This window comes from Xiphophorus maculatus, chromosome 14, assembly GCF_002775205.1.
Source record: "Xiphophorus maculatus strain JP 163 A chromosome 14, X_maculatus-5.0-male, whole genome shotgun sequence".
In the NCBI taxonomy this organism is placed as follows: Eukaryota; Metazoa; Chordata; class Actinopteri; order Cyprinodontiformes; family Poeciliidae; genus Xiphophorus; species Xiphophorus maculatus.
The window spans coordinates 14,835,447-14,848,483 of record NC_036456.1 but is presented as its reverse complement, the minus strand read 5'-3'; the positions used below and the strand labels follow the sequence as shown (position 1 = coordinate 14,848,483).

General features: G+C 37.1%; 1 protein-coding gene across 16 annotated transcripts in view; it reads left to right on the top strand.

Annotated features, from left to right (window-relative positions):
• The window catches only part of LOC102238135 (adhesion G protein-coupled receptor L3-like), a 275,239-nt gene that overhangs the window by 28,941 nt on the left and 233,261 nt on the right, over positions 1-13,037 (top strand). For all 16 annotated transcript variants that reach the window (XM_023346007.1, XM_023346016.1, XM_023346015.1 and 13 more), the window contains exon 2: positions 8,470-8,557. The gene's annotated coding sequence lies outside the window, so the exon portion shown is untranslated. The remainder of the gene's footprint in view (positions 1-8,469; positions 8,558-13,037) is intronic.

Genomic DNA, 13,037 nt, shown 5'->3' with positions numbered 1-13,037 from the left:
TAGGGATAGAAATGGCTCACGATGTGATCTGGCATCATTTAGATAGGCTAACAATAATGACAATAAGTTACTCATAATAGGGAAAACTACTTTAATAGAAAAAACAGAAATATATAAGAAAAAACATTCTTTTTTCCTGAACAATATTAATTTTAAATTAGAATTTTACACAGTGGTACACACATATCAGGAACAAATGTGTGTGTGTTTGTTTTTAGCAGTCATATTTTTTAATCTATCACCCAAGTCACGATGAGTATGATTTATCTCTCTGTTTTGTTTAAAGATTTTTTTTTAAATTAATGCTTACCGTGTGCTTTAGCCCCAAACAGAAAACAAAGGTACTTCAGTGCAATATAGACTAAACACCATCTAAGTTTTCGAAAGGTATTTAGTTAAGTTCTTAAGTTAGCTTGCTAAAGTTCTGTCCAGGGCAGAGGCATCTAACAGGCTAACAGACAAGATACGCACCACAAGAAGCAGCAATTCGGGTAGTCAATAGAAAATAGTAAATGGTAAAATAAATTATTATTATGCACAATAAACTGTTAGCTCCACTGTCTGTGTTTATTTGTAAAATCCACAAAAGGGAGATAATTATTTTCTCCCTAAAATATTCCTAAAATCTCATCCTGTCTTAAAACAGTAACTTTAATATAGATGCCCAAGTTTGTGCTGGAGGCAAACAGAAAAGTCTGTTTGTACCTTTACAGTTAACTTGATTATTCACCTTTAAACCCCCCCCCCCCAAAAAAAAAAAAAAATGGAAATGGTGGCGAATGGCGCTGCTTCAGTTACTTCGGTGTGGCTTTCCAAACAGCTGACCTTGTCTTTCTGACTAGCAAAAGAAAAGTGTAGGAGTGTCTGTCAGTGAACAGGAACAAGTAGGGGAGGGGAAGCACGGTGCAACTCTGTGGTTCATGCAGTCAGATAGATCAGGTCACTCCTTTCACAGAGAAATTCAAATTTTTTTCTGTATAATGAAAGAAGGTATGACTTTTATCGGTTTTAAAATTGCAGCTTTTTAAAACCTTGGCATACCTTGATGCCCTTTGTTAATGAAACACTTGGCTGCTTTAAGTGTACATAATTATTAACACATACACTTGGTAACCAACGTTAATTAAATTTCTTCAGAAAAAAAAAGCAAAAAGATAGTGAATAATTTCCAGCATTAAATTAGGAATTCTGTTTCACATTTGTGACCTTGTGCTTATGTTCTGCTGTTCTTTTGTCTTTTGTTCTCTTTCTTGTCTGTCAGAAGAGAATATCACAACATAAACTTTTTTTTTCCTTTTTTGAGCAGGTAAAAACACTGATCTACTCATTATACAGTATAATTTTCAGCTGTTTCACTGCTGTTTTAGATAAACAATTTCAAATTCTTAATGCGCTTTACATGGATTTTTTTTGACAAAACATTAATTGATAAGACCTCGAGTTCTCGCTCAATCATCTTTTCTCTAATTTTTCATGTAAACAGAAGCTTTGAGATAATTAAGGTGGATAACATAATGAAAAAAATGTTTAGTAAAATTACAGGTAGAACATTATATAGATTCACTTTTTTGCATTTTTTTTGTAGTTTTGCTGGAATTAACATTTTTAATGATGAGGAAATCCTAACTCTACCTTATAAGAAAAGCATAAGCGCACACGACATTGTTAGAAATGGTGTCCTCTGCAGCATAGCCACACACTAAGCACCATCCAGCCTACTATAACCACAATGAATCACATTTGGAGTGTGAAATCAAATTTGGGTGTAAGAATGTGGCAGTGAATGCTGGAGAGTCATGCTACGTTTCATCACTTTGTAATTTAGAACGCACTTCTTTCGACAAGGGAGCTGAAAAACTGAGTGGAGTGGATAATGTGACAAAGAAAAGGAGCCAGTTTTCCGTGTGTTGCAACACACGGTCCCGGCTCTCACACTCATGCTTTTCAGCAGGGGGACAATTGTTCACTTTGAGCTTTCTAGTGATCCTGGATAGCTTGCTTGGCGGTCCAACACACACCCACAAGGTAAAAGGAAAAAAAAAAAAAAAAAAAAAGAATTCACATTCCAGTCTAATTTAAATGGTCGCATATCTTTAGCAGGCAGTGAAAAGTTAATGAGATGATGTAAAATTAATCCCACTCTCAGTTTTGCTTCATAATGGAATCTCAGATGGCCTGTGCTTTTTTTTCACCCTAAAATTTCAAGTGGCCTTTTGAAGGGGGAGTTTAATTCAAACCCCTAAAATGTCAGTATGTTGAGGCGTGCAAATATGGCAACTTTTCATGCTTTCTATAAAGGTCCAGGAGAAAATGTGTTTTTAACAGAAACAATTAAGATTCAGATCTTTCACGCTACTTCTCCATTTCCCCACTCTTTAACATTTTCATAAATGTTAATTTTGTCATTAGGTAACAGATGTATACTTCTGATATGAAAAACCTGGGCTGGCTATGGTTGACCACTGTCAGATGATTGTGGACAGGTATCAATGAATTCATGAAGTTGTCACTCATATCAAATGCTAATGGCTCAAGCCTTCTTCCATTGGACTGTAATGTGATCTTGTGGCATAAGCAATGCTTAAAACCATTTGTCTCTGTTTGAGACAAAAGCATTATGCAAGAATATATTTTTCTGAAAGACAAAGTGGATCCCCAACGATCTATACTAAAGTGTCAACTGCATCATGAATGGGAATGCACCAGTAAAACCTGAACTAAGTTCTCACATTGGTTACAGATTTTTCATAACACAATGTACTAATGTACTTTTATTTTATACATATGTTTGTGATTATGCCTGTTGAAAACAACATATGTAACAGATGTGGATATCACTGAATTTGTTTGGAAACACTGTAGAATTAGTAAGTGTACACATGATCTCTACCTTATGTAAAACATGTATCCAGTAACTATTTATACTTACTTATCCTTGCAGGTTGGCACAAAAACCTGTGCAATAAGCAATTAAAAACTATTACTACTGTAAATTTAGTGGATGTTTATTATTTACTTTCACCAGAAAAAAAAGCTGCAACTGTAACAATCAGTATGCTCTATTATTTTAACAGGAGTAGAAATATTATTTGCTTCATGTGACATGTTGTTTTTCATTTAGATTTTTCTGTAACAGTTGTAATATTTTGGAAGTGTACTATTTTTACTAAAGATGATTTAAGTGTGAGAATCTTGTGACTAATTTTTATGAAGATACCCATTTTCCACACCCCTAAACACAAAAATTACAAACTCTGGTGTAAAGACAAAATCTGGACAATTTGGTTTTATTTGCTACAACACATATATAACGAAGAACCACACATAACCAAGCTTTAGAAAAACAAAATGACAAAAATACTGGAATGCCCTTAACTGTGAAGCCTAGTTAGAAGGCTGTGTTCCCAAATTATGTCATTCTGGTTCATCCATGCCTTGAGTTTCTGAGCTGCTTTATATCTTTTTACAGAACATTCTAGTAGTAATTGTTCAAGAATGCCTTGGGCAATGGAACTTCCTGTTATGCCTTTCTCTCATCCAAAAGACTTTGATATTTTGGAAGCTTCAGTTCCGGACTACCGCCAGTACGTTAACACCAGTGATTACGCGAGAACAGTACATTTTGGCTTTGAGATGCAGTGTGCTCAGTGAGAAAATCCAATAGTGAGTAAGAGGTGACCGTGTGGCATTAAACATTTGCTCCGTCTCTACATCTGCTGGAAAATACCAAAGCAGACAACAAAGGCCAACAAAGTCCAGTATATGATTTTCCTTCTCCGTTGTCTGGGAGTATCTGTTTTTGTGTGACAGTTTGCGGTTTGAATTGTTGCAATACGGTGCGAGCGGGTTCCTTTCCAAACAATCGCAGGCCTGGAAAATAATTGGCAGATGCTCTGTTGACCAAACCAGCTTTAGCATTTTGAGCCGAGTTGACCTATAGCACCTGCATCCACTGCCAGAGTCTTAAATTTGATCAAACATAATGAAGAGCAGATTTGATGAAGCACGCCCTGGCAGCCCAATTGGAAGCCAAGATTAGTTTGCCATTTTGTCCAGATGATATTTAGAAATTGGCACAAAGAATCTGATTTTTTTTGTTGTTTTTTTCTATTCTTTGGTAGCGTCTTCACTTGGTTTGAAAAAAATAGACTGAAAATATTTTCCTGTTTTTGATGAGTGACTCGTTCAATTTCAGTTCTGCTAATAAATGGCGCAGATTGCGGAATACACCTGATCCTGCTGAATTATCTTCTAATTTTATGTTTTATGACAGACGACACAAATAAAGACTCATTGAAATACATTTAAATTTTACTCAAGTTAATTTATTTCAGTAATTCGTTTAAAAAATTTGTACTGATATTGATTAATTACACACAGGCCGGTATCTCTAACTTTTTATTTCTGAACTTGTTCATTTTCATGATGATCACTAACATCTAATGAAAAACCTCAAATCCTGTTTCTCTGAAAATTTGAATATTTCATAAAATCAATAAAAGAGACCGTTCTTTCAATACAACAATGTTATCTACATAATCACAGAGAAGACCGCTGACGTAGCAGGTAACCAACAGAGTAACTAACACCTTTCCCATAGAGAGCAACAACAAAACGTTTTTTTTTTGTTTGTGTTTTTTATTGCGTTGACTGTTCAAAGCGCTGTCCATGGATGTTCATGTAAAATTTTGTAGAAGGAAATAGGATTTAGTGCACAGACAACAGGAACGAAGGTAGTAATATTGGACTCAATTAAATGCAACATACTAACAGAAGTAATATTACATGTTTAGCCAAATCATCACTGACTTTAGAAGTGAAAACTTTGTTTTTGTCTGGAAAGAGTACTCGGGGCCACTGACCCTCAGTCCTTTAATTTTCCTAGCATAGTTATGACCACTCTGACCACCTGGCTCAGGCGTGGCTTAACTGAGTCCAGCTGCAATCCACACAGTGTGAATTTTCCCTCAACTTTGCTCCTCAAGACTGCAGGTTTTTCTGACGCTTGTGCATCTTTTTCTGTACTTCTTCCCACCACTCAGTTTTCCATTATTATATTGCTAAGCAAGCAGTCTTGCAATTAAAAATCCAAACTTTATTGGTCGTATGTAATGTCATAAGTTGTTCTTATTTTCAGTAAGCAAATCAGTGGAATATATTACTCCACGAATAATGAATCTATCTTTGTAAAACGTTTGCTTTTTAAAAGAAATTACTGAATTAAATTCTGATTTTGATTTGTTCAGATTCATGTGCGATTTGGAGTTAGTCAAATGTTCTTTTAGGCAGAAATTTAAAACAAGATGCTGTGTTAATTAGCATAATAAATACCAAACTACAAATAAATCCCTTTAATTTTATCAAAACAACAATCTTATTTGGACACCTCAATTACAGAAGCTTTGGTGCTCATCAGTTTTATGATTGCATGTGAGATCTGATTAGAAATCATGTAAAGGCACTACAATTGCAGAGTTGAAGAAGAACTTGGAAATTCAGACATTCATCCATGAATGTGGTTACAATTTCTTTCTTTGTCTTCCATTAATTTGGATGTAATTAAATGTAACTACTCGGCCTTTACGCACTTGTGTCAGCTCAGCGGAGATATGTGTAATGCTGAGTGAAAAACATTCAGCGCAGGGACATGAAGGGAAGGAAAGCATGTTCAAACGGTGAACTGATATCAGAGAAAAGAAGCAGAGAAGAAAAGCAGAGATGTGGCGGAGGGGTAGCGAGACAGTGCTAAAGGTTGACGAGGGGGGGGGGGGGAGGAGCAGTCATCAAAATGCTAATGTTGTATGGGATATTTACTGCAGAGGCTTAATGCAGTTTAAAACAGGCTCTTTGTCCTGTAGCCCATCGCCAAACCCCTGTTGGGCTCTAATAAATCAGCCATTAAAAGCTGATGTGACCTGAATAGCATGACAGTCAGCCTGAGTGCCAGAGAGAAGCTCCAGAAAACTGGCTGAAAAATTTATGAAGATGTCGTTTAATAATGGTTGACCTAGAGGAAGCCCTAAATAAAGAGGTTTGTGATGTGGCTGTAACAAGGTAATAATTATGATACTGAAAGGTAATTATTTTAGTTTTTGCAAAAGGCATCTTAAAGGTGGCTTAAAGTCAAAGTAGCAGACTTTGAATTATTAATCCCATTTCCATTTATTTTCCCTACTTCCCTGACTTTGTACTTCAAATTCCCCTTTGGTCGCTCAGTTTAAATTCAAAAGATGTACTGGTTGAAATATTCATCTGTGACATGTGACCCCATTTGTAGAAAACGATATATTAATAGCTGTCACTGTTAGGCAATGCAATTGAACATAACTTCCAACAGACATTCGCAAACATATACATATTTTTTTTCTAGTTATGACTCATGAAAACCTAGGAAGAGCATGGTGTGAGATTTTTAGAGTATAAAAATCTGGAGGAAAAATAGTTTCATAAAACACAAGCTTGGAAAAATATAGAAATAATTACGATGTAATTGCTTTGATTTAAAGAAAGTGTGACAACGTTTGATGACTGCTGCGGAAATATTACATTTTTCCTTGGGTTGCTGCAAAGCCCAAATGAAGTAATAAAGCATAGGATATCTGCTTTCATTAATTTTCAGTTATAAATTTAGGTATGGAAAACATAAAAGTTACATTTTTGTTAACCTCACATTTGTTTAAAGCAGAAAATTGTCATTATTCATTTAATTATGAATAAGACTTACAGTGAATTTAAAACAGATTTTTGTTAAATTGACTTGCTTATGCTTTGATTAGCCTAATCACAGCAATTGATTTGAACATTTTCCTTGTGTTTTGGGTTTTTTAACTAACCAGCTGAATTCATTATATTTTTGGACTCTAGAGCAGTTTAAGCTCAGGTTAAAGTAGAATTTTGCTATTAAATTGCACATAGTTAAAATACCAAACAAAGCACTATGAACTATGTTTAAAAGAATGTGCATGTAGTGTAAAAAATTCAGCCCCTTGTTTACAAGTCCTGACCAGTCAAAGTGTTGAAGACTTTATGTACAGATGCCAAAAAAAAAGAAGAAAATGACACTGAAAATTCTAGGCAAGATTCATTCAAGCAATTGAATGAATTACTTTTTAAAGCTTTATTAACCAATAATAAAGTGGAATTTTCTCACTATAGAGTGAAAGCCAGGGTGACATTTCCCCCCACTTTTGTTTAACTCTCCCTTACAGCCACATTTTAGCTATACACACAGAACTTTCATTTCATTCTGTCAGGAAACTGGTCTGCTTTCAGACAGTGTCACTGTCCTTACTGTAGAAATTGGAGGTTTCTGACAAATTCTTTCAGGATTCAGGGAACTCATTTTTTTTTACATCATCATGTCTTCTTCTATCTTTTCCCCATAATCACTATGGAAACTACAGACTGAGGCTTCCCCTAAAAGGAGAAGGTTTAAAGCCCGACATACTATGTTTGATTTTTAAAAAAGTTGATTTATACAACATTTTACCATGTGTCAGATGGTTCAATTTGTTACTGCAGCAGAATTTCATCTGAAACCATACATTTTGGCTATTAAAGCTCTTATTACTAGATTTGGAGACTGAAAAGACCAAGAGGACTCTGAGAAATACAAGGCTGATGGTTGGGCAAAAGAGGACAATAATCAGACATCTCTCACAGTAGAAGTGGCTGACTGTTTAATATTCACAATCTCCAAACATGAGCGCAATAAATCAGGGGTTGCTATGTATGTCATGACAGGATGACCAAAAACCACTGATTTAAGTACGCTATCAGAGATTTGTTTATGATTCTGTTGTGCAACAGAATATTTTGCAATTGTATTGTTACTGCAATATCACTATAAAAAGTATCCATATTGTCAGAAATTCCACAACTGCGTAGAACTGAATTTATTGCTGATAGCTCAATTGAGCACAACATTATCACCACAGTCAAGTATCATCATTGAGGACACGAGCGCAAGAAAGCCGAGAGCCTATTGTCGTTTGGGTTCTCCTAAAGAAATAAGTGCTGGCAAAAAATTTTTTTCAGTACCAGGCATACAGGCTCTTTTTGCCTTTAGCATACCTGGTGGATGCCTGAACCAGCATAAAAAGTTGTAGAAAGTAGTCAAATGGACTAATGAAAAAAATTTGCAATTAAGTTGTTTCAATGCCAAAACAGCAGACGGTTGCCGGAAGCAACTTTTTTTATGCAAGGAAGCCCATCATATTGAGTCATCGACTTTGCAGCAATCTCTCTTATTTTCTGACCCAGATGCTGAAAAGTGTAGGAACTACAAGTTATCTGGGCATCCCAGTCTGGATTTGCTTCTATAGTACTCTCTTCTAGGGTCAAGTGCTTAAATAGGTTTTATTCAACTGTAAATTATGCTTCCTGTCATCTTTTTTTTAAAGATGTTTTGCTGTAAAGTTAGCTGGCTTGGTTTCCTAAACTCTTTTTCTTTTCTCTGTTTCTTTCCAGGACACAACATGCCTTTATTACCTGGAATGTGATATGCAGGATTTGTAATCAACAGCACTCAAGAGCTGCTCTACATTCTCGTGTTGAGGTATTGTACCGTTTTTCAGACTTCATAAACAGAGCTGAAAATGTTTGATTGCGATTCATGAATTCGAAATCGAACACAAGATGTGGTCCGTCGCCATCAACTCCCCAAACACGGCGCGGTGATGAAAAGCATTCATGTGAACCAATTGGGCTTGTTCCTTGTGTGCAATAGGGTGTTTACTGAAATGATTTATGATGGGCTCTCATCTCCGTATGCTAATCTGTGGGACACCTCCGGTAAGCCTTTAATTTCTGCGACAGCATCAAGGATGATTTTTTTTTCTGTCTCTCTTTGTATGTAAAGAGCATGTTTGGATTTCATTCCCTGATGCAAATTAGATTTTTGGTGTAATCAAGCAAAAGCGCAGCTGGTTTGTGTTTCTTCACCCGTCAAATCTGAGTTCCCCCCATTCCTCCGTCCCCACTGACTGTCCAAACTGTCCTAACCCTCTCCCAGTGTTTGCTCTCCGCTGCCTCCTGTAGCTCATCTTCCTTGACAGCCGAAGCCCTTCCCCTCCTCAATCCATCGTCGCCAAGACAAAAACACACACGCTTCCTAGCTCTCCAGAATGAATGGATCCACTTGCCTGGGTGCCTCCTGCAGTGATGTGGGATTGAATTCAATTAGGGAGATTGTTTGTCCTCCAGAGTCTACTGGTGGGCTGGGTTTGCCAGCTAATGCCCCCCTGCTTACCTCACTCCCTCATGTCCCTCAGATCTACACATTCACACGCATACACACATTTTGCATCCTGTTTTATTTTCATGTTATTTCCTCACTTGGTATTCAATGACATTAGGGTATGAATCAAAATTTGTCACAACACCTCACCTTCTATAAGCAGCGAGCCGCAGCAGAGTTGCCTAGATGTGTGCATTTTTTATTTCCTCCCCCTCCACTGGTGAATAATTTGGTCCAATATTTGAGCTCAATCCCAGCAGCCACATACACTTTGCAGGAAAAAAAATCCATTTTTACAATTAGTTTATTATACAATGTATCTGCAGCCAAAGACAGGACGGTAAATGTTGCTGACGTAGGAGTAATGGACACATTAGTTGCAAAGGTGAAAATAGAACGCGGCTGTCGCTTGAATAATATTGAGACCAGCTTATTTGTGCTGCGAGCCTTTGCTTTTTATGCATAATGGCCTCAATTGTGTGTAGGAACACTTTTCAGCGGCCGGTCCAGCGGCCCGCTGCTTTCCTTCAGCTGTCATGCTGCTTGTCTCTGTGTCGGTACCGCTCAGAAATCAGATACTGTATTAGTGCCGAAAGATGTCAAATTAATTAAAACCCAAGAAAGATGAATACCATGATGCACTCTGACGATGAATTTATTTCTTGAGTCTTCTTTTTGCTTTGCTTTGGACTCCTTTGGTTTATCCAAATCAACTTCAAGGACATCATTTTTTTGACTGATAAATTCAGAGATATTACTTACTTTACAAGAACAAGCAGATGTGATATTATTCAGGATAACAGATTGTTCATGTGTTACCCTGCCTTGAACTTCTTCGCTTTTTCTCATTTCTCAGCCAAAAAGCTCTGTGTGTTGGAGATATTAATGATAGAGCAACACAAAGTTTTACAAATGTTCAAAGAGAAAAATCTGAAAATTGTTACGCTCTCCTCATGACTTTGTGGAACGGTCTCTGAAATTGCAGCTGCAAGTGTTTTGGACTATGTCTTTACCGTAATTTCACATCTCCTTTGCAAAACAACTTAAGCTCAGTCAGACTAGATGGAGAACATCAATTCCGGTGGATTTTGGTCTGGATTTTTATTCAACATTTCATAACTATACCATACGTGAATATGTTTTGCTGTAGCTCTGGTTGTGTGTTGAAGGTCATTGCTCTGCTGGAGCAGCCTCTAACAGGTTTCCTTCCAGGAGTTCCCTATATTTATCTCCATCTATCCTCCTATTTTCTCTGACCAGCTTCACTGCCCCTACTGAAGAAAAGCATCCTCACAACATGATGTTGCCACCACCATATTCCACCATAGGAATGGGGTCCCCTAGGTGATTAACCTGTCTATGTAGTTTACCTCCACAAACAGCATTTTTCCTCAATATCAAAGTTGCATTATTTTTCAGTTCCATCTGAAGACAAAGAGGCTGCCAGTGTGTTTGACTGTAGCCTCTTTTACAAAAAGTCATATATTGCAGACGCGTCGCCCCGGGGTCACGTCTTATACCTGCAGAGCTGTGAGCTTGTCAATGTGATGCAAGCAGTGTGAGATGACAGGAAGTGTGGTGTACCATTCTTTTCAGGACATAAATAATGGTAACAAACTTGTTGCTGGACATATAAAGACTTTAAATATTGTATATATTTCGCCACCTTGAACTCCTAATCAGAAATTATCTCTGTGTCTTATTTCGACTTTTAAATTCCACAGTTGGCTGGTTTCACATACCACATCTCATCACTACATCTCTTCCTCAACTTCACAAGTCATGTTTTGCCTTTGTACAAGTTATCTGATGTGGCCTGCGACTTCCCGCACTTGCAAAGTCATTAGAAGCCGGCTAGCTTTAATCCCCTTTCTGTACCGGTGCTTTCAGAAAACATATGGATATAACAACAAAGATCTTCAGTACCACCTTCAAGTGTTTTGCAAAAGAGTCTCTTGAGTATTGCATCTTTAAAGCATGGAACACAATGGAATATGCTTTATATTTGCTGTAGGTAAATATGTTGCACACGTCCACGTCTGAGTGCCTTTTTCTTTTATCACAGCACATGCATAGCACGACAGGGAAATAGTAATAAAGGTTCCACTGACTAACAAAGTTTAGTATTCATCTCACCCCAGAGCAGTTTACAAACAGTATTTCACATATATATATCACACATAACTATATTTATTTGACCTGTTTTGGAAGTTTTTAGGCATAAAACCTAAAAGTTTTGTTTTCTTAAACTGTAACATGTTGTCCCAGAAGAAATTGGGAGATTTTGGAAACAACTTAAGAAGATACTTTTGTTACTACTTAAGGTTATCAGAGTTAGGAGCATAAAATAATGTAAAAACATGTTATTCGTATTTTTATTTTAAAAACATGTTAATCTTATAATTCCAATTACCATTTTGAATTAGATTGAATTAAATATTTAAAAATTTAATGGGGTGCAAAGCGTTGTAGATCAGCTCAAACTACAAACCTTCAACCTCATTTGATAACATGAACCTCGGTGAACAATGCTTTGCATAGCCAGTATGGTTTCCCATAGCAGCATCCATTCAGGTTAGCTTGACCATAATGACCTGTGACAGCAGCCTGGCTAAGTTTTGGTTCTGTTATCTTAAAGCCCCGTGTTTGTTTTCATAGTGTGATTCAGCTCCGGGGATTCTCAAAATAATGCAAAACAGGTAATTTGAATGGGAAAGGAGGTGAGCTGCTTTCAGCCCATGTCAGCATTTGAATTTGGTCCAGAAGTAGTTGACTTTGCACATCATTGCCGATGTATCCGGTTACTGGGGCAACTCCAGTCTGCCCTGGAAGCAGCCCTGGTTTCAGAGATACCAGGCAAAGCGCAGAAACCCTCTAAATGACCAAATTACTTTAAATGGCACACATTGCTTTATGTTGTTTGTCTGGCTGCTAATGACATAATGTGGAGCCTCTGCAAAGAGTGCTGCTGTCTTGACAACGGTGACCTGCTAAAAGTATATTTGCCCAAACGTCGGTGTTGTCATTTTCTCCAATAACCGGTTGAGAATGATGTGAGAACAGTCTTGCGGCCGCATGTAATTTTATCTGAGCAATTGTGTGCAACATTTGCCAAATTGTCGGATTGATATTGATTTTATCCACAAGCAAATTTTATTTCCTTTTATTTCGAGAAAACAGAGGCTGGATGTTCCCAGCAACCCATCAGAAATTCTCAACTATCAGTGGGGCCAGAAACCCCAGCATCTGTAACCTTAATTATTTACATTGTTGCTTTTGTCTCTCTGTTTAACCTTTTTAGCAGAGATGCAATATTAATATCTGTGTTTTGGTCATGCTCAGTTAGCATCACAAGTGTGCATTTAAATTTGTGCACACTATGTAGTTCCTACTCAGTCTGAAAAAAGCCTGTGAAGCTGTGGAGTTTGATTTGACACTTTTTCACGTGTGGAAAACAGAAGGAAGTATAGAAAAACATTTGAAGACCTCAATCACTGAACTAATATCTATCTAAATGGTGTGTTCTTCCTTTATCATGCCTTTTTTGTGTCCCTTTTTTCTGGCGTCTTACCTCCTTTAATTTCTTGTGACTTGTGTTCTTCCATCTGCAGTCTGTTGCCCTTTCCTCATTTCCTTCCTTTCCTCGTGTTCTTTATTTTTTAGTCTTTCTTACCACCTATCTTGTGCCCTTCCTTTTTTCCCTTTCCTTCCTTTCTTGTGTTTTTTCTTCTTGTCCTTAATTTCTCTTCTTGTCCTTTCTTTTTACCTCGTGACCTTCCCTTTACCCTTTGTCCTGTCT